General features: G+C 37.2%; 1 long non-coding RNA gene across 6 annotated transcripts in view; it reads left to right on the top strand.

The window, feature by feature from the left end:
* Positions 1 to 21,155, top strand: part of LOC136100401 (uncharacterized) — a 201,910-nt gene that overhangs the window by 128,893 nt on the left and 51,862 nt on the right. For 3 of the 6 annotated variants that reach the window (XR_011738439.1, XR_010651187.2, XR_011738440.1), the window contains one exon: positions 10,579 to 15,385. The exons of the other annotated variants lie outside the window; for them this stretch is intronic. This is a non-coding gene — a long non-coding RNA (uncharacterized lncRNA). Of the gene's footprint in view, positions 1 to 10,578; positions 15,386 to 21,155 lie in introns of those variants that run through there. 6 annotated transcript variants of the gene reach the window in all.

Here is a 21,155-nt window from a genome sequence, read left to right as displayed (position 1 = left end):
GATCTAAAATTTCAAAGCCAAGGGGAGCATTTCTGTTTATTAAATATTTTTTTTTTCTTTAACAAATTGATTCAGTTAAAAATTGCTGATATACACCACCATAATTGCTTAAATAAGTTTCTGGTAAAAAGATCTTAACTTTTATCCCATTCAGACTATATTAAAACCATCCTGCTGTCACTTAAAAGTATTGCTAAATTTCTACAACTCTGAAGTCCTCTTGAACTTTCCCTTGAAATACATATGACAGCTATAATTTATGGTATAGATTTAGCATATTTAAGATACAGAATACAGGGCAATATTAATAAATTACACAGGAGAAAACAAGATATTGTCAGGAAAGTGTAAACAGTAAGAAGCAAAAGAGGACTGAAAGAAAAGAAACCCAAACAAATCGGTCCTCACCCATGCATCCCTGGTAATCCTCTATTTTAAGAGAAAAAGGCTGAGTTCAAAGTACATTTGGGAGAGTGTGCTGTGGAAACCAAGACTGCACAGTAAGATGATACATACCTGGGACATTGTGAATTCTTTTAAAAGTATTTTTTTATACTTCGGTACTGTGAAACCTCAGGAAAGTGCTACATAGCCCACACTTCCTCATACAGCTCCAGAAACAGGCACTCTATCTTTTGTTGCAAATCCTCAGCTCTATACACTTGGGAGAAGCAACTCCCTAGTGGCAAACAGTTCAGAGAAACAGCACTGGGGAACTGAATGTAGTAATTGCTCCAAACTCATTGTTACCCACTTGATTTCATATAGTCATGGCCAAATCTTCCATCTGTCTCTGCCCTCCAACAATGATTTCAGGATGCTTGGAGCTGAAACAAAACTGTGGGGTTTTTTCTTTTATTCTTGTTGGGTTTTTGTTTTGGTTTGGTTTTTTGTTTGTTTGGTTTTGGATTGATTTGGTTTGGGTTTTTTTTTGTTTGTTTTTTGGGGGGCTTTTTTGTTTTGTGGGTTTTTTTGTTTTTTGGTGTTTTTTTGGTTGGTTGGTTGCTTTTTTCTGTTTTTTGGTGTTTGTTGTTGTTTTTTTTTTTGGGTGTCTGGGCTCTCATCATCACAGCCCTTGATTAAATGACAGGTTTTTGTTTTCATTGTCTTACCTTCTTTTTCTCATTCAGTTCTTGACAGCCTTCCCTCTCAGCTGAATACTGTTATCACTTCGTTATTCTAATCCTCTCCCTAGCTGCCTATATTATCACCCCTCTGTTTCAGAACTTGGATACTTACCCTTTAATCCATTAATTGGCTTTTTACCCTCAGATCTCTGCTTGCTTTAAGTGCAACCTGACTACCCCAGCCACCACACACCCTGCCTGTTCTTGCACCTCTGGGCTCTCCCTACATTTTGGAGCTAGTTTCTCTTCTTTCCAGATAATCTTGTGCTTTATTTCTTTTCACAAAGGAGTGCTCTCTAGTTCAGTATCATTTTCAGTGTTGCTTCTATTTCCTCTCTGTGTTTACATATTGCCTTTCTTCATTGCTTCTTAACAAGGGTGGATGTATATAGCAGGAATAATCTCTGCAGCAGATATCTGTGTTTCCCCCAGAACAGCTCCATTTCCTTCTCTGGGTTCAAAGGTGTTGGGCAACTTAATAAAATATGGGTTGTTACGCAGCAAATTTATTCGTTTAAGCAAGATTTCTCTTGATTGAGTTAGGTTTCTATTGCTGTTTGCATGCAGAGGAGGTGCGTATTTCGTAACTTTTTAAAAATCATGTACTCTTTGTATGTAAAATCTGTTTGTACTAAAGGGAAATACTTTATCTGGTGCCACTGTTTAGTCCAGGAGTAATACTGCTATATTTTAAGAAATCCTGCCTACTTTGATTTATTTTTTCTTAGTCAACATTTGAAAATACAAACTACACTGCAAAGAGGCATGTTAGCCTTTTTGTTTTGTTATCTCTGATGTTTTCTTTATGTAGTATGTATGAATACACACATTTGATATTTAGCAAAATAGGGAAAATTATCCTGATGCTAATGTACACAGAGCTATTACACCCAGTCATGCTTAATAGCACTAAATGGATTTAGAGTAAGGAGTCTAGACAGCAATCCTGTCAGCATCTGCCCCTTCCCCAGTAATTTATTTGGGTTTTGCACCTGCAGATGCTGAATTGAGACTGAATTCATACAGAATTTTTTTATTTGGATAGCAGCCACTGAAGTAGTAACATTTAAAAAGAGCACTAAATAAAAGTGACTGTGGTACCATTAACTTTCCTTCCTTTGTTGTCAATATTGAAAACAATAGAATCCTGATTATCCAGGCTCTTACCATGAGGATCTCCTTCTATAATTAACTCACTAATCTATTGGCACCCTGATTATTAGACATATCTTGCGCTGCCTGGTGTGTCTCAATGGTCGGAAAGCTTTCATGCAATATTTCAGTTTTAGCTCATTCATTGGCACAGTATATCTTTAATATTCCATGCAAACTCAGTGACAGCCCTTTCCTTTGTGTGATGCAATCTCCCTGCTCTGGAGTATTACAAGCCTTTCTGAAAAGGTAGTAGATATGCTAAGGGCATGAGAATGGCAGAGCTGTAATCATGCAGAGGTGAGTGAAAGTCCCCTCTTTGTTCCTACACCCCACGCATGTGATGAGTCACACCTGAAAATCACCTTTTCCTCCAGTTTTTACGATGTGCTTATGTACCTACAGGCATCTCCAAAGGTGAAAAGTTCTAACCTATTGTACCATGCAGCCATGGCAATGGAAGTTTGGTGACCACTTGTAGAACAAAAAGGTTTTCCTTCAAAGCCTTGTGTATTCAGGCTTGTTTGTGTGAGAAAGTTGTTTGTGTATCTCAAACTCTTTGATCTCTAGTGCAGGAAAAATAAATTAAATTCCCCCTTCCTCATAATAATTTCTTCAAAACCAGAAGATACCTGAATCAGGGAATCAAACCAGCATACTCAGGCAGATCTTTTGCTTTTTTTCACTTGAAAGAGCTGCAATCCTGTGAGAAACATGCAAAGAAAACCAGTTTAAAAGCCTTCTCATCAAAAATCTTGCACTTAACTCTTACTTATTTGAGTAATGTTTTACGTTTGTTCAATGATCGACCTCTTATTGTTGTTGTGGGTTTGGCTGCGGTGAGATTTGGGGGTGGGGGGGTCCTTTCCCAAACATTCTTGTTATTGGGCTATTCCCTTCCTTGTATCATTGTATGGAGTATCACCCTTTTATAAGAGGGTGCTTTTTAGTTGTACGAGCTGAAGTCTGTCATCAATATAAAATATTGTCAGGATCTACAATGTGTCTCTTGTTCTACTCCTAAATATGTTCATTGATGGTGTAGTTCTGAAGTGGTTGCACATCAGCACGTAGACTATTTTTGATATGTTCAGCCTGAATCTATCGTTCGTGTGTGTGTGTGTGTGCAGTTGACTAATGGAGGTGGTGGCCTTTTTGTGGTCGATGAAGTCTGTGTTTTGTACACATGGAGCCTTGCACTAGTCCAGGTCATATGTGAAGATAGAGGCATGGAATCCATTTTCATATGTCTCTCTCCAGAATGTGTCACTGGTATTGACAGGAGTCCGCATATTTTTAACATCAGAATGGGGAGCACCCTAAAAACTATGTAACAGTCATGTAGTGCGAAAGAGCCAGCAAAACAGAAAAGGGTGAGATAGTAGAAACAAATATGTACAGTGGGAAACCTTTCTCCACTGCATGCAATATTTTAATTCAATTCATAGTAATCTTAAATTACCATTGATATTATATGTAACTTTTCCCCTCCACCCCTCACTGTTGCTTATAATAGCTTGTATAATTCAAAATTAATTTTTTACTTAGTTCTCCATAATGCTATTTGTCATCCATTCTTTCCTTCTTCAGTAACTATTTCTTGGGCTTCTCGTAAAACACTGATATGGTAATACTAAGGGTGATTTTTGAAAAGTACTTCAAATATGTAGATTTTTGAGATAGCAGCTGCTCTTTAAATGGGCAAAAGGTTTCTTTCTGCCAGTTCTTTCAGATTCTGTATTTAATTTTTTTTCCCTCAACTGTCAATATTTAAGTAAGTACTCTTTCCTGTTTCCTATAATCCCATTAAAAATAGTAGGTCTATTCTGTATTTGTGGCTGGACATACCGCATGATGCAAAATAATCTAAACACTCAAGGTTTGTTTGCAGATTTGCTCTAATGAAAAAGGCTCAAGATATATAATGAGACAGCCCCTCTGATATAATTAATCAGTATCCACACAAGCTGATCCCCTGAATGCACTACATGATTCATAAGAAATAGCTTAGGATATAAGAAATTAAGATTGAATAATATTTGCTGATGTCTCATTTTTCGGAGAAGGAATGTAACACTTTCAAAGATAAAGAGGTGTAAGTGGTCCTCACTTATGTTCTTCTGCTCTCTGCAAAACAGGATCATTTCAGAGATAACTATAGTGCAAAAATAAATCTAAATATTGAGTAGAAGTGATTCTTCCATTCAGGTGAACATCATGGGAGTGGTACCATGCCTAAACTGTACAACCACAACTCAGAGTTAATAACTATGTCTGGTCTCCAAACAGGTCTATGGTAATAAGTGTCTCACTAAATCACTGTGTCTAAACTGTCAGGATGAGGATTTTTAGAGATGCCTAAACAATATATAAACACAAATCCTTTTAAAACTCTCCATGGCACTGGCAAACAGTTATGTGTTTCAAAATTCAGTTATTTTTCAATGCAGGTCCTGTTTCATTTTGCAAAGGAGTGAAGTAATGGAAGGAAAGGAGACCACACCCTCAAGTGTAGTTGCCTGACAGGAGGTCAGGATAGATACCTAATGGGGATGAAATATGCTCAGACCTGCAGTGAACAGCACAGGAAAATCCTTTTTCATGGGTAGTGGGTGTTTATTGTACAAGATGCTCTCTTTAGTGCCTGTTCTGACAGGGTGGCTCTGGTAAGCGTGTTCAGCCAGCAGTGATTGCTTTGCTCCATCACTGTAGCAAATTTCTAAAGTAGAAATTATCATTAAAAAGTTGTGTGTGCATGTGTAGGGTTGTTGATAATTTTGGTTTTCTGAAGGAATGCAATTTGGAAAAGGAAGAGTTAAAGAAGTTACTGCTGCTGTAATATACATACTAGGCTCTTTAAGTCTTTTAAGTCTTCACAGCTCTCTTACAACAGGTTCTCTTCATGTCTAGAATATGCAAATCTCTGGGCTCCTAAGAGCAACTGAATAGGGATATGTATTTCATCTTAAAACAAAGAGCAAAGGAAAAAAAAAAAGAAAGAAAAAGTTATTCAAAGGATTTTGGAAACAGGTGTTCTAAATCAACATTAATTGGATTTCAGTTAATTATTCCTTATACTTTAGGGATTATAGGAAAGGAATATAGGGGAAAAAAGCAAGAACAACTTATCTGACACACTAATTGCTCTAATATTTAAGTTAAGCAGCCCCTCATTCCTTTCACCCCCACCCCTGATAAATTGGCCTCCAGATGACTGTTACAGAAGCCTGGGAATATGAATGAAGTGAAAAGGCAAGATGCAGCCTTTGAAAGCCACCTTTACTTTGGAGGGTGGTTACAAAGTCTGTTCTGTATACCCTCCTCTGCCTGTAACTGAGAAGATAAAGGCAACTGCTAAAAAGCTGTTACAGATTGATTTTGGATGCCACATTTCTTGTATGAAGCTTACCTACATGATTCCCCTGACGTTTTACACCTCACGGGTTATGATCTATGCACGTAGTTTAGACTGGGTCAGGAACGTTTCTCCAGGGCTGGCAGAGGAAGGCTGAGTGGAAGACAGGACATTCTTAAGGACTGTGTTTCGGCTTTTGGCTTTCTGTTCTAATTCCTATTGGAATGAGTACATTTTTTCCCCAATATTGGAGCTGGTATAGCATTTGACATGAAAAATTGTATATGTAAAGTTTTAGTTTGCTTCTGAGAACTGACTGATTCCAAATTTTGAAAGAAATGGGAGGAGAGGTGAGCAAGACAAGATCTAAAAAGATTTTGAAAAGTCTTATAGTAGTCTAAAGAAATTAGTTTTAAAAATTTAACTGAAAGTAGCCTGGATTTTTTTTTATTAGGGTTTAATCTTTAATTTTGTGCAAACTTTTGTGCTGATCCCTCTTAGTTTTAAGTTGATTAGAGTGGGAGCAGGCAGGAGCTCTTGCTAGTCTGCTCTCACTATCCAGCCTAAGAGGAGTGATACCTGTGATAAAAGTAATAGATTTTCAAAGTTATTTTAAAACTTTAATAGGATACAATCATCAGAGCTCCTAGTAACAAACAAGATAATGTTTTACATGTTTTTTAGGTTTAAAATGTCTTTTTGAAGAACTCCCCACCCTCATCATGTTTGAAGTATACATGAAACATGTTGCTTTTGAGCAGGAGATATTGTCAAGTAATATGTGGAATTATTTACACAGCAAATTTTAAAAGATTTCAGAAGGCCTAATGAAACTCGCCTGAGGGCAGCTTGGATTTGCATTCTAGCCTCCTGCGTGTGTGACAATTTGCTAAGCATCTCAGTAAAAAAAAATTGGAAAGGGACTTTCCACATTCCATAGTTTTCATCTATAACTGAGATGTATTACTAAGGAGATATCCCATGGCCAATATATGTGTCAGCATATTTATTATGCTTACAAACAGATGTGAATATAATTATATCACATCTGTACAGTTAATTATTTACCTGACTTTTGTACATATTTGCATAAGGTCCTAACAGGGACTTTAAAGATCGGAGATTTTTACACAGTTTATGAAAATATTATTCTTAAAATAAACTGATCTGTTATAACCCTAATCTCCACCACAACTGGATGAAATTCTTAAGAACAATTGCTTTAGTTGCTGCTATGGAAGCAGTGTAGAATGTAATAGTGAAATGAGCAAGATTTCCTGTGTTGATAGCTTTCAGAGAATAGGCCAAATAGGCCTAATAGTCTGTATAATTATAACTGGTTTTATTTATCTTCTCAAGTCATAGCATTTAGATGGCATCATTTCTCATATTGTACTGATGATAGTACTTCATGCTGTAGGGAACAAGTATTTCTCTGTCATATGCTACTATTTCTGACAATGAAATGCAAAAGATAAATATCTTGAAAATTTTTTTCAATAACTGTAAAAAAACAGTACACATACGAAGATAAAATATGAAAATACATGTAGGGTATATACACGTGCATGTTTGACTTTTCATTTTCCAAATATGGCAGTTCATAGCCTTTTTTTTTTTTGTAAAGCTGCTGCTTGCAAGTTTTATTCTTGCTTTAGCAAAATATGATTTTACTTTGCAAATAAAGGTGCAAACTTTTGTTTCTCATTAAAGGTAAAAAAATCCCCTTCAAAACTCTTTCAGCAATTTTTTTCCAAATCTATTCAATCGGTATCAACCTGCAGGAAAATATATTTAAAATTAAATTTGTCATTAGTTTCCTAGATGTGTTTTATGTTCTTTTACACTGTACAATGCATCTCAGCGCTAGTGGTGTTTTAATGCTCAGAGTTCTGTAGGTTGTTATCCCTGCCTCACTTTTTTCCTTTGCTCCCCCTTCTGACCTTTGCTAAAATCTTCACCATGGTGTATAGGTGATAACAGACTGCCTTTTAAAAGAAACTTTTTGTATCAGCCACGTGCTTTCTTGTTTGAAATGTGAACATATTTTACAGACAGACTCAAAGCCTGGTTGTGCTCAGTCATATGTGCAAAAAAATTACATTGTTAGCCATTTGTAATCCCCAGCCTATGGTCGCTCTCCCCAGTTTGTATGTGGGAAGATGTGCTTATTTAATCACAGACCAGATGTGGGGCCTAAGGGCCTGACCCAAAGCCCATTGAAATCAGTTGGAATACTACTGAAGATTTAATGGCCCTTACATGTTTTGATATCTGACTCATTTTTATGAAAAAAAAAAAAAAGGCAACTTATTTTTGTTCCCCTCACTCCTTTCCCATTTTCCTTAGGAGTACAATCCCCCTCCTACTCTAAATGCAATGGAAACAATTTTAAAAACCCCTGACAACTATTCTGTTAAGAAAGCGTTATAATGGAAGTTGGAACATGCCTTTATAGAACCAGGGTAGCTATGGTACCGCGTTGCACTACAAACATTTTCTGATAATACTTTGCACAGAAAGGTTGGCATGCTTGCATAGAAAAGCAGTTTATATACAGTATGGTCTAGGAGCTACATTGTAAAAATATCTGTATAGTCAGTGTAGTCTATTTGTGAAATATAGCAGGAAAAATATTTATGAGCACCACAGGACATGAAGCTCAAAGTGCAGTCATTTCTAAATGAAAATTATGTGACAGTTCATCAGTATTTAATGCTAACATTGCTTGATCTAGACATAAAGAATTTAGCAGCCATTTATCATAACATACAGTACTGTTCATTTCCTGATTTGCTTAGAATACATTGGTGTTTTAATCTCAACACGAGCCACGGGTCTAATTTTAGATATTTAATGAAAGGAAAATCCGGCGAGAGACAGATTTTTCACATGGCTGTTAGGAGCCTACTCCCACAACTTGAATTGGTTGGTCTGTTTAATGCAGGCTCCCAGAAGCCACCGCTTGGTCCCTGCACCAGATGCAGGTGTTCCCTTGTGCTGTCAGCCAGGAATGATTAATGAGGATTTGCCCCTACTGAAAGCAGCCTTTGGAGCATTGTTCAGGGCATCTGTGGAACTGTCGGGGGAGACAAGGACACAAGTGAACAACCAATTATTTGGCCATCACTGAGGCAGCATGAAAAAGACATCAAATTGGACAGAGGAGCAAAGCTTTTGTTTCATGATCATATTTTTAGGTGTTAATAGTAACAGAGTAACAGAGGAATTCTACCTGTTTTGTTTTGCCTTTTTTTTTGTTTTCATAAGGGAGAGGGAAAGGGTTCAGACACCGCTTTAAAGCTAGGAAAGGAGGTGTAAAAGAGACAGGGGCAGAATCACAGAATCACAGTCCTTTAAAAGTGTAAAAGGGAGGAAAACACAGAATTGATTTCTTGGCGGTTGCACTATGTGTATAAAGATATACTGTTTTGCTCGGCTAACATTAGGGAACGAGGGCTCAGAATTCTGTAAGGAGGAGGATTTCTCATGCAGGGAGCTGCTTAATTGCTGGCCAAATACAAATACAACAGTTCAGGAGCTGGGGCTTTAACAAGTGATAGCGCAGGGAAGTGTTACATTAGGATTCTGAAAAAGAAAATGTGAGGGAGCAAAACCAGAAAACATTTGCAAGACTGCATTCAGCATTCAGCCTGCATCTCTCTTTCTGTCTCAAAGAAAATGCTCTTAGGTACAGAAGAGTGAGAGGAAAAAGAGGAACAGAACTAAAAACACTCTGCTAAGGCTTAGATTTCTTCAGTTTTATATTCACCAAGACCCGTGATTATAAAAACTAATTTTAAACCAGAAGGAAAGGATTATATTTTCAGAACAATCCAATTACGGAATTGGTTGTTTGTGAAATACATTTTATGTTCCATCCTGTCAAGCCTCTTTTTACCACAGTATTAAGTATAAAAAAGTTAATTATACAGCTTAATTTGAATGAGAAATATAGTGTTTTATTGACTAATAATAAATATAGTGTAATTTCTACTGAAGTAATGTAATTAATATTTGTGGTGGCTAATTCCCTAACCTCAGAACTTCCTCTACCCTTACACGTACATGCAAGAAAAGCAGTTTGGATCCTGAAACAATTACAGATCACAATTTCAAACTATTCTTTAATGAAGGAGAAATTTATGTTTTTAAATCGACAGTTCAGTTATATTTGATTGCTTGGTTTTTATTTTTAATTATTTATCCTCTAATGACTATATTTTATCAAGAATGACTCATGATATCTGCAAAATTATGTGGCTATCCATACATAAAGGCCTGTTTCCTTACCGCAGCTGGTTTGTAGGAAGCTTTAGAAAGCCAAAAAATTTTGCCTGCTTCATATTTAGAAAGAGTTGCTGCAGGTAACAATTTGACTTATCCAGATTTTCAGAATTTGTCATTTCAGTGGCAAATATTGGGGCTTGAAACCTGAACAGTCGACTAATGTCTCTATTTACTATGGTTTTAAAATAAAATAAAAAAAATCTCTGGAATTTAATAACTACTTATTCATAAAGAAAAAAAGCCCTAATACAGTATACACAAAAACTGAGTCTTGGTATTTAAAGAATATAAATTATTTCTTTATACTACCCAAATGAAACTCTTGATCAGAAGGAAATCACCGAACAACCTAAGGATATTTAAGATAGTCCAGCAGTTCTGATAAGTATGTGCAAATTGTACTCTAGAATTTTACACTGGGAATAGCCCCTGCACCAGATCTTGACCTGCAGTACTGATGTGTTTGGTTCTGCAGGTCTGTCCTGTTCCAGCAGCACAGACGTTTGTTGCTCTCTGCAAAGGACTGCGTGTGACATTTGAAACTGAGCTTTGTCCCCTCTTGCATTTGGTGTATGTGCCATAACTTTAAATGACTTTATTAGAAGTTATAAAATCATTGTACAGACACACTCAACTCTGTTTCCTTCTTGTCAGGAGGAGACAGTGGCATCAACAACATGCCCCTGAGTCTGGAAGACATCACTCAATGGAAGAACAGTCTGTTAGACTCCTCCTGGAAGTGATGTCAGTGGGGGAGGAAAATAATTCCAGGAGCTGAAGGAATGGTTATAGCGTCTCTAAAGAGGACACTTGCCTGTGACTGTCAACGCGCTGACCTGAGTGTTCTAATTCTAGATAAATAAATAGAAAGAAAGCTTTCTGCTGCTGTAAACTGTGCTGAAGACTGCACCTTTTCATGCTAGAGATGGACTTTGCTACAGTAATTCAAGGCTTGTTTATCGCTGTGCTGGATTACTTCAGAGACTTCTACTTGGGTTTGTCAGCTGTAGAGCATAGAAACATCAGATGTTAAAGCCTGATGAAATTTCTAAGTAACATGAAGAAGAGCACAACCTGCTATTTAGATATGTCAGCAGCAAGGCAGCATTGAAACACCTTCAAGGATGTGGTCATTCTCTCCAGATCTCCCGGTGGGTGAGCACCTTCAGGATAGAGTCCCCATGGGACAAAGACCAGGACAATACTTTAAAGCAAGGACTGAAGCGTTGTAGTGGATGTCCTTTGGCCTAAAAAGAGGGATGGGATTTGCCAGCTAGTGCACAGAAGGGGAAAGCGCCTTTTTACCTACCATTTCCTGCAATACAGTGGTATCTCTTCTGCTCTTCATTTGCTTTTCAAAAATAATTGTCTTTCTACCAGTACTTATGTTTAGGTTTCAGTATGATACTTGATACATGTTGTGTTGTGATGTTTTATCCCTGTAAATTTTTATGTATATATGTATTTTCGTGATATTTCAATAAAGCCATCAAGATTTAAATTCAATGCAAAACAAAAGCAAATGGGTAAGAACATATGAAAAGAGATAAACCCATTATCATCTTTATTATGTGTGTTGTTTGCTGAAAACATCAGCTTTGATTTAGCTTTTTGAGGTAAATCCACTGGAGATTTATTTTACAAAATTATAAAAAATTCTGAAACTGCCACTTATATTTTTACAAGGATCTCTAATACTCTACAGACTGCCTAAGACTACGAAGTAGTGGATTAATATCAGGGGAAGATGACCACTACCTGTGAGATGACTTTCCTCCTTTTTCAGTATATATTTATGGTACTATATAATAGATGTGACCTGTTCTAAGTCACAAGATATTCTTATGGATCTTTGCCATTCCTTTTGATGAAGAATGTTTCTTTATCTGTAAATAAAATGGCTACTGTAGTAAATAGGGGGAAAAGTAATGAAAAGAGAAAAATAATTAAAGCTCAAATAAACAGTTTTTGTCATTTTTAATATGTAATATTTAACTTTTATTTCATGCTGGGAAGAATGAGGGTTATTAGAATCATGTTATGATTAAGGGTTAGCTTTTAGTTCTCTTATGGTAAATAAAATCTGGCAAAACCAAGGAATTGTCTTTCATAAAACTTTTGAGCATCAGGATTTGTCTCTTTGTCCCTCCTCCCACCAGTGTAGCACAGCCTGATGGTTCTGGTCACTGCAGCCAGCGTACGCCTGATGATGGTGACCATGATGAAACTCCCAAGACTTTTGTGCCTCCGTTACTTTCTCCAGGCCTGAAATGAGGTGAGGCTGCAGGCAACCGGGGTAATGTCATTAGAATCTCATCAAACCTGGTTGTTAAGGAACCGTTTGGTAAAGTGAAAGGAATTATTTCTGCTGCTTGCACTGACAATGAAAAAAAGGCAAGGGAAAAGTTTTGGATGTAAAATATTCCCCCTTGCAGAAACAGCATGAATCAGCTGCAGTTTGTTTTGCTCTCACATCCTTGTTCTAGTACAGGGGTAGGCAGGGAAGGCAGGGATTTTGCAGATGACATTTCTGTATCGATTTTATATAATAATGCTGTACATGCTTGGTTTGGGCTGCAAAATTCACAGTGTGAACTACCTAAGTTCTGCCTCTTTGGCAGTAGAGAATTGTGAGGCTAAAATAAACTTCAGTTCCTCTACCCTTGGTAGTTGTTTTTTGCACCTGAAATCCCAGAGCTAGGAGTTCAGTAAGCTTGTGCTTACACATGGCTGTGTATTTACTTATGAAACCTATTTTTTCTCCCAAAGCCCAGTTCATAGCCATAGACAACTCTCTACAGGTTTTCTAAACATCGTTGTCTTATCGAGCTTTTATTTTTAATCTGTTCTTAAGAGTAGATCACACTTGGGGCTGATGTGTGAGGCCAAAGGGGTTGTCTTTTTCTGTAGCCCCCAGCCTGTTTTTTCACCAGCATAATTTTTCAACATTTCTGGGTTTCACTTTCTTCTTTCTAGTCCCTCTCACCTTCATGCGGAGTTTTTTTGACTGTTAATATCATCTTGTGCACATATTTTTTTTTCCCCTTTTCTTCCCTCCCCCTCACATCCTTTGTTCATACATCCCCTTTGCTTCCTGTTTCAGTTCATACACTTCTTTTTTCCTGGTCTCTTTTGCACACCTTGGTTTGTTCTCCCTCCATTCATGGTACAACTGGGAAAATAACATTCTCCACACCTGGGGAGGTGGATCTTCACTAATGATGGTGAAGTTTCACTACGTATGTTCACAGGCTGGAAATATCAGTGTGGTTCAGTGTCACTGACCATTTTTTCTGGGGGGAAGATATTTAAATTAGAGGCTTTCAGTAGTGTTCTTCATAATGTATAATGTTTTAGCTTCAATTTACTTAGTATCTGAATATGAGTTAGACAAAATAATTGTCAGTATTTGGACTGATGATGAAGCCTCACCTTATATATCTTAATTTTCTTTGGGTTTGTGTGAACTGTTGAACTTTGCAATTTGTGTGTATCTAATTCAGTATTAAATTCTTGGCTGCCTCAACTTTATTGCCACTCATGGCACTACATTAATGGTAAGCATAACACCAATTGCATATATTTATCAAATGAATAGTACCCATCATCTGATCTTTATTTAAACCTCATTTTGCCATATTTTTGGAAGCTTTAAAAATGCAGACAATGTTCTGAATTGTGATTAGAAGTAAACAGCAAATTATCAGAGTATTTTGGTCAAATAAGAAAATGGATTCCTTTACTGGAAAGAGACACAATATTTACACTGAGGTGCAGATGGTTAGAAGTGGCAGTCAATAAGCTTTAACAGAATATAAATAGTACAGCACTATTATTTCTTATAAACTACCAGAGCCTAGCATTTTTAAACAAAAATCTTGACCAAAACTCTTGAATAGTAATAAAATAATTCTTGTAAGAAGCATTAAAAATATTTGAAATAATAATTTTTGACGTCTGTATTGTCCCATTACATCTAGCAGACAATAGGAAGTCAAGGACATTTTAAGAAAAGTTTATTAAAATCCATTGCATTTGAAAAGACTTAGATCTAGATTTCTGATGTCAGAGACTGCTTCAGGTTCTTTCCCTATGGATACAGATTATTGTTTGTTTTCAAAATTGCTGAAGCCAGAAATATAGTCTGTGAGTTTGAGTGAACTTTCTTCACCTAATTTCAAATCTGCTTGAACTTAGTGACTTTTTGTATTTGATTTAAGCTTCTTTGAGTTTGCATTCAATAAAGGAGGAGAGTATAGGTGAAGGGAGAAGAGACAGAAAATCCAATGCAGAAATATCAAGAAAAAAAGTTTGATATACATGCCACATGTGAATTACTTGTTTCTCTTTTAGTACCTTCTGTGTTTTGCAGGAGAGAAGCTTTCCTTGGCAAAGAAAATAATCAAGTTGCCATTTTTAAAAAATTTAATCATGCACAAAGTATTTGTACTTCATCAGCTGCAGCCTTAGCAGACAAACAAATATGATGATTTATTTCTGCCCATCTTTTCAACATATTATTCCAAAGGCAAGTCATGGCGTGCCAGAAGACATGTGAAATGGAGTAATCTATGTTGCTCTCCTCTTACTGTCTGCTAGAAAGTCTGTCCATCCCTGACTTTAATCACATCTGCTTAGTGGTCAAACTAATTCACCCTGCTGGCCAGTTAATCTAGTTCGGTGTCCACTGCTGTTATTACAGACTGGAGGTCAAATCCTTTATCTGTTTTCTCCAAACTCAGCTGGACGCTGTTTCTTGCTGCGAGTTTCTAGAAGGCAGTGATAAATCTTATTGCTAATATCCCAGGAGGTAGTAACATGCTCTCCTATAGGTTTATCTTCAGAATTTTTCCAAGCTATGAGAACTTGAATAAAACCTTTTGAAAGTCCTGGGGAGTTTTGTTTGGTTGGTTTTGGTTTTGTGTGGGTTGGTTTGTTTGGGTGGGGTTTTTTGTCGTTGTTTACCTTTTATATATATTTATATATATATATATATATTTTTTTTTTTTTTTAATCTGTGCTACGAGTATCTCCAGTTACTCCAGACTGAATTGTGAATTGTCAGCGGAGTCATCCGAGACTTTGTCTTCATTTTTATGTCCATAAACAGGAATATAGTCAAATCCCACTGTCAATATTATGGCTACCTGTGTGTCCAGGTAGTCTTTTGCAGCATAACCAGCTTACATTGCTTGTTGTAGTCTGGATATGTGCCAGACCTGACATGCAGTGCATTTGGATTTGGGGAATGTTGCACTATGGAGAACTTTTGTCTGACAGTAATTCCTGGATGGTGAAGAGCAGTGATTTTCTCCCTGTGATCTGTGGAGATCAGTATGTGACTTCTGACTTGAGTGCAAAAGGCAACTTGAAAGAAGTTTTTATGTTATACTATGGTTTATGTGAAATCTGTCATTTATGGGTCAAAACCAATAAAGCCACTTGTATACAACTGTGAGAAGGCTTATAGTTTGCTTTGTCTCTAAGCGTTAATTTAAGACACAAGGTTGGCATTGCCTTTGTGCATGCCATGAAAAACTGCTTCATTTTTTGCTGCTACTGAGCTGGCAGTCAGGATTAAATGTTGATTGTAAACATCTTTCCCTCTCCCTGCTACTGCACTGAATGCATCCTGGTCAAATGGAATTGTGTTTTTGTAATAGAGGTAAGTTTATAGTATAACATTATAATGCATTTATATTGTATATAAATATATATATAACTTATAATGTATATTTATTATAATAAAAAGGCATGGCAAGAGTAAAGAGATTCTAAAAGAATTATTTCATTGTGAAATTGTCATAGCATTAGAAACTTGGGGATCCCCATGCATGTCACAGTTAGGCTAGCCTGCCCACATAGTGCTTTTGTACTATGTACACTAACCAGCTCTGGTCAGCACTGTCTAATTCATTGCATTTAATTGCAGTGGTTTTAGAAACCCTCAGCTTTGTAATGACGTTTGGAGGGGGAGCATTTTTCTGACACTTGTTACCAGGCAGTCGGTACTGAAGGTCATCCAGTTGTCTCTGTTTTTCTTGCCACAAGTGCTGAATCTCCTGTAAGTGTCTACAATTGTCTGTAGGTGTCACTTTCCATTCTCTGTATAGAGGCACCTTTTGCACTGGTTGCATTTTCCCTTTCTAGGGTCTCCTCTGTTTCTACCAACACTACAAGAGGAGAACTAGTGCAAGAGTTACATTCCACCACTCTGTCCACATTTGAAAATTGATGATGAAAGAGTTTTGCACATCCACCACAAGATCCTTGGAATATCGTTTGAAGAAAGAAGCAACAATCTAGGGTTGCTATCATAATTCTTTTAGCGAAACCTCAGGGATAGGCATTGAGTTTGGCTGTGATCTCTGAAGTGGAGGAAATTTTTCATGCTTTTTCTTTTGGGAAAGGATTAGTTGGTGTAAGATGACATATACTTTCCATAAATAGTTTCCATTTCTCCTCCAACGGGGAACCAGCCTGGCGGACAATGAGCAATGTAGCTCCACTGTCACTGTTCTACCTGCCACATGTTTTGAACTGATACCAGAAAGACCATTTTTGTTTTGTTTTGTTTCTTTTTTTTTTTAAATTGACTCTGGTCCATAATTGAAAAGAGAAAACCAAATTGTCTTTCTGTCCTTTTCTGTAGTTCTTCAAAGGAGTTTGGCGTGCAGTGTGCCGCACCGCACTGCCCACTGCAGTGTATCCCGAGCAGCAGTTAGCTCTGAGAAAGAACTGTAACCACGAAGTACACATTTTACAGCATCAAGGGATACAAATGTTGTTTCTAAATTGTTCTTTATTATGATGCAATTGCTTAAGTAATTTTGTATTTGCCTTAGCAGAAGCTGAGAAACTTTGAATAGACTGCTGTACTGTGCATTAATTTTCTTCAATGAAATCATGTTGAGACAAATATTAGAACACGTTTAATACAAACACACATTTATTTGATGTATGTGTTCATATGAATACCAAAAACCAAATGTTTGAAACTTTTATATTATAGACTGGAAATTACTTGAAAGGATGCTTTGTGGAATATGTGCTCTTTTTTCTTCACCAATCAAATATTTTTGCATTGTGTTCATTTGCTTTTGTTTTTTTAATGAAGTTGGTAGTGGTATATTATGACTTCTAAAGGCGACTCTTTGACAATGGAAGTACAGGATCAAGTGTATTTCAAACCTTGGGTACATTTAACCTGAGATACTTTATGGTTTTAACTGCAGTGGCTGTGAGAAAGGAGAGATGTCCCAGCTCTGCTGCAGACAGATTTTGTGGCCTTGGTCAAACTGCCTAAACTCCCTGAGTGAAATCCAACCCCCTCTAAAGTCAAGTGGATTTTTACCATTTATTTGAATGGGGCAAAATATCACATTTGAATTCTGAATTGTTAATAAGAACGGATAACATGTATCTAACTCTCACAGCTCTTGTGAAGCTAATTAATCAGCAGAGTACTTTGAGATCCTCAGAAGTATAATAGAAGCAGCAAGTACTATTATTTATTTGTCATGTAATTGGAAACCAGCAAGGTAAAAAGTCATTGATAAAAATCCATATCACAAGGTCATTTCTTCAATGTTGCAAATCTCCTCTTCAATCAAGAGCTTTGTAACTGATGAAAAGTACAGCCTAATCATAACATTATCAAGTCAATTTAATTGGTGCTCTGGCAGCACATGAGCTCATAATGAAGTCATTTTTGCTAGTTACAGGCTTAAAAATATTTTTATAGCACCCTTCATCCTATTGGAAACTTTAAAGACCTCACAGACAGATTTAAGCTTTTCTTCCTCTGTTACACAACTGCCTTTGTGTGGCAGATAGCAGCTGTTTTAACAGGGTCTAAAAAAATACTGGTACGCATGACACTAACATATTTATACCTGTCCTTTATATCTATTACACAGTTTATACCTTTAAAATGAGTGTTCAGATATATCAAGGTACAGAGATAGCACTTTTGAATTAGAGGGGTTCTGATGTTTTCAAGGTTGAGCACTGATAGTTGTCACTGTTGCTGAACCACAGTTTTTAAATACAGTCTGCCTGTGAAAATACTAAATGCTAAATGCCTGCATGTTTTTACACAGTAGACTGTTTTACTTTGGCAGAAATTAAAAAACTAAAATGGGGTTTATGACATCCCAGATGAGGTTTGGAGTAAGAGCGGTTAGATTTCTACCAGCATGCCCTGTTACATTGAGTGGGTTGCTTAATTTACCATGGTGTAAGATTCCATACTGCAACAGATGGAAATAATGTCATTTACCTTTTCTTTGCCCCTACTTTTTCATAGCTGGAGTGTCTGAGAGCTGGTGACAGTGTCAGGGTCCTCTTGCTTCTCCTTCAAGGACCAGAGTGCCATGGCAGCAAGTCCCCATGATGAGATCCCACCATCAACCACATGTCACCTACCACAGCTTGTGGCCAGTGAGGAGCAGCAGTCTGTGACTCTCACCTCTCTCTTATCATTTGCTCCTTCAGCAGACCTCCAATTAAAAGCCCAATTTGTAACACAGCCTTCAGATCAAGCAGCAAATGCCAAGTGGCCAAAGGGTTACATGTTGTGGCTCAAGAAGTGGTGGTATTTAAGAGGAAGAGAGTTTAAAATCAGTGCCTTTCCCTCCTAGCATTTTTCGTGTCCATCTTCCTCCCTCCCTCCCTCTCTTCCTTCTCCATAGACTCCTCTTCCTCTTCATTGCCCAGTCTCCATAGCATACTTTTAATCAGATATGCCTGAATGTGTCTCAGGTACTGGCAAGCTGAAGTTTCTTTTCCACTTGGACAGAAAACAGGGAACTGTAGCTCTCTCCCTAAGCCAGGCCATGGCCCTCAGCAGTGTCTAAGCCAGGCTGCTTCCCAGTGCAGTTTACTCTGAGAAAGGCGAGAAAGAGTGACTGGCAGAGGAGACAGGCTTCCATGAGAATTTTATGGGTGCTTATGGTTCTTTTATTTTTATAGGCAAAATCTCATATGTAAAGAGGGGAAAATGTTACAGGAACCCTGATAGGAAGGGTTACAGGACTGAGATAGGAGGTAAAATAATGAAAGACAGGCAACATTTTCTTTCTTTTTCCCTTGTTTAGCACCACAGCCACATCCTTACCCATACTGAAGTCCATTACACCACACTGGCAGCATAAAGGGACACTCAGTATTAAAGGCAGCTTTCCAAATGCAACGGTGTAAAGGATACTTCCACATAACATCTGCATAGCGTGCAGATATGGTGCTTGTATTCACCAGTTTGTTCCTAAGCACCAGCAGCTTGGCAGTCTTGCTGTAGAAGTCCCCCCTACCCATCAGACTCTAGCATAATCAATGCCTCAGGTTGTTCACAAATACAAATAAACCGGTGATTTCCAGCTCGAAACGCTGCTGGGCTGTCAGGAAGAAGAGAACATATCACCTCTCAAGCTGGGATAGATCTTTGCTTTAGATGTTACTGGATAATCTGAGAAAGGGTATTAATGCCTGCAGTGTGTATTGTAAACAAATTTACTTCCAGCTGCAATATATACCTTTAAAAGTCATTAATGCTTCCAAAGTGGACATTTTGACATTTACTCTTTTATTATTGAATATTAAGAAAATATTATGAACAATACATATTAATTTAATCTGAAGGCACTCTAAACATCCTACCTAATTTAACCTAATTTTAGTCCTAAGCCTATTTAAGGCGGAGTTTATCGTGCCAGAATACATATAGCCTGGGATACAATCAGGTGTCGTCTAAAGTTCAGTCTTTAGATTACCAAGTTCTTCAACTCTCAATTTAGGCCTCTTGAAAGCTTCATTTTTGATGATGTACCACCCCAGTTAATTCTGTGGTGAGTTTGAATTTTCTTTTTACCTCAATCCACCTCAGTTCAGCTTGTTAGTAATCTTTCTGGTTAACCTGCAGAGGAAGTACCAAGTTCATTATAAACACAGTTTGAGAAGTTACGGGCCTCAGTGAGTTGTATTTTTTTGTCAAACTTTGTTCACTGCAGAATTTAATCATAACTGCTCAAAACCTGAGTGTTCAGTTTTCGTTGGTCTAGTAGGCACTAGGTATTCTCTGCGCACCCTGAAAAGATGGATGTGTAAGAGCTGTTGGTACAAATATTGGCACTTAATTTGCTGTTTAAATACTTGCACCAGTAAACAGACTCCCTTAAATTTCTGCAGATTTCTAATTGTGAGGAGGTGGGAGGATGATTTAAGTTGCCTGCCTTACAAATTTGAGGAAATAACATGAAAATATTTTAACAGTACTCACTTTATCCTGCTCAGTGGCCACTTACAGAACTTTTATAGAGGATGACAATATTAGCCAACAGTCAAGACAATGGTCTGAGAAAAACCCTTTTCACTTCAGACAAAGAGAGGGAAAAAGCATTGTGTAGGGGAGTGAAATTTCAGGGCAGCAGCTCCACTGAGGGCTTGTTAAATCTTTCATTTGGGCTATTCACCTGCTGCTTATAAGCAATGAAAATGGTAGACAGCAGATGTGAAGGCTAGGAGGGGCTATAATGACATGAAAAACAAGCTGAGTGACTATACAGAATCGAGAAAAGAAGGGTTGAGACTTGATCTTTTGTATTTGAAAAAAAAAAACAACAAACCCACATGTTACTATGATCCCAAACACTTTAAAAACTTTCTTTCAGAATGAATCAGGTAAAAATATGAAAAATATAAATGAATAAATAATTGTTTCCTGTCTTTTTAGAGTAATTGAAAAGAAGTAATCTTGAACATGACAATTCTTGATCTCTATATAACTCTCATTAACATTCACCAAGGCTGGAATATGACCCTCTGATTATTTGAGGTTTAGAACACATATAGTTTCCCTAAAGTAGATGTTGAAAAAAATCTATTTTGACCACCAGGATGTGGGTTGGCCTTTTTGATATTTCATCACCCCAAAATCATACATCTTGCTGATATTGTCTCCCTTAGAAATGTCTGTGTTTTAATTTAAATCAGACAATAAAAGAGTTTGAGATCTGGTAAATTAGGAACAAAGGAAAAGGCTTTGTGCGCTGCTGCCTATAGTGTAACCATTATGGTGGTAGTAATGTGCTGTGAGAAGCCATTGGCATGCTAAAAATACACTACTTTAACAATAATCCATGCATAAAGGAGCCTGAAAGGAGATATGGCATATACCTAATGAATTCTGGACCTTTTCCATGCTTACCCTTCATAGGATATGAAAATTGCCAACC

This window comes from Patagioenas fasciata, chromosome 3 (genome assembly GCF_037038585.1).
Source record: "Patagioenas fasciata isolate bPatFas1 chromosome 3, bPatFas1.hap1, whole genome shotgun sequence".
NCBI classification, from domain to species: Eukaryota; Metazoa; Chordata; class Aves; order Columbiformes; family Columbidae; genus Patagioenas; species Patagioenas fasciata.
This window is presented reverse-complemented; position numbering and strand designations above follow the sequence as displayed.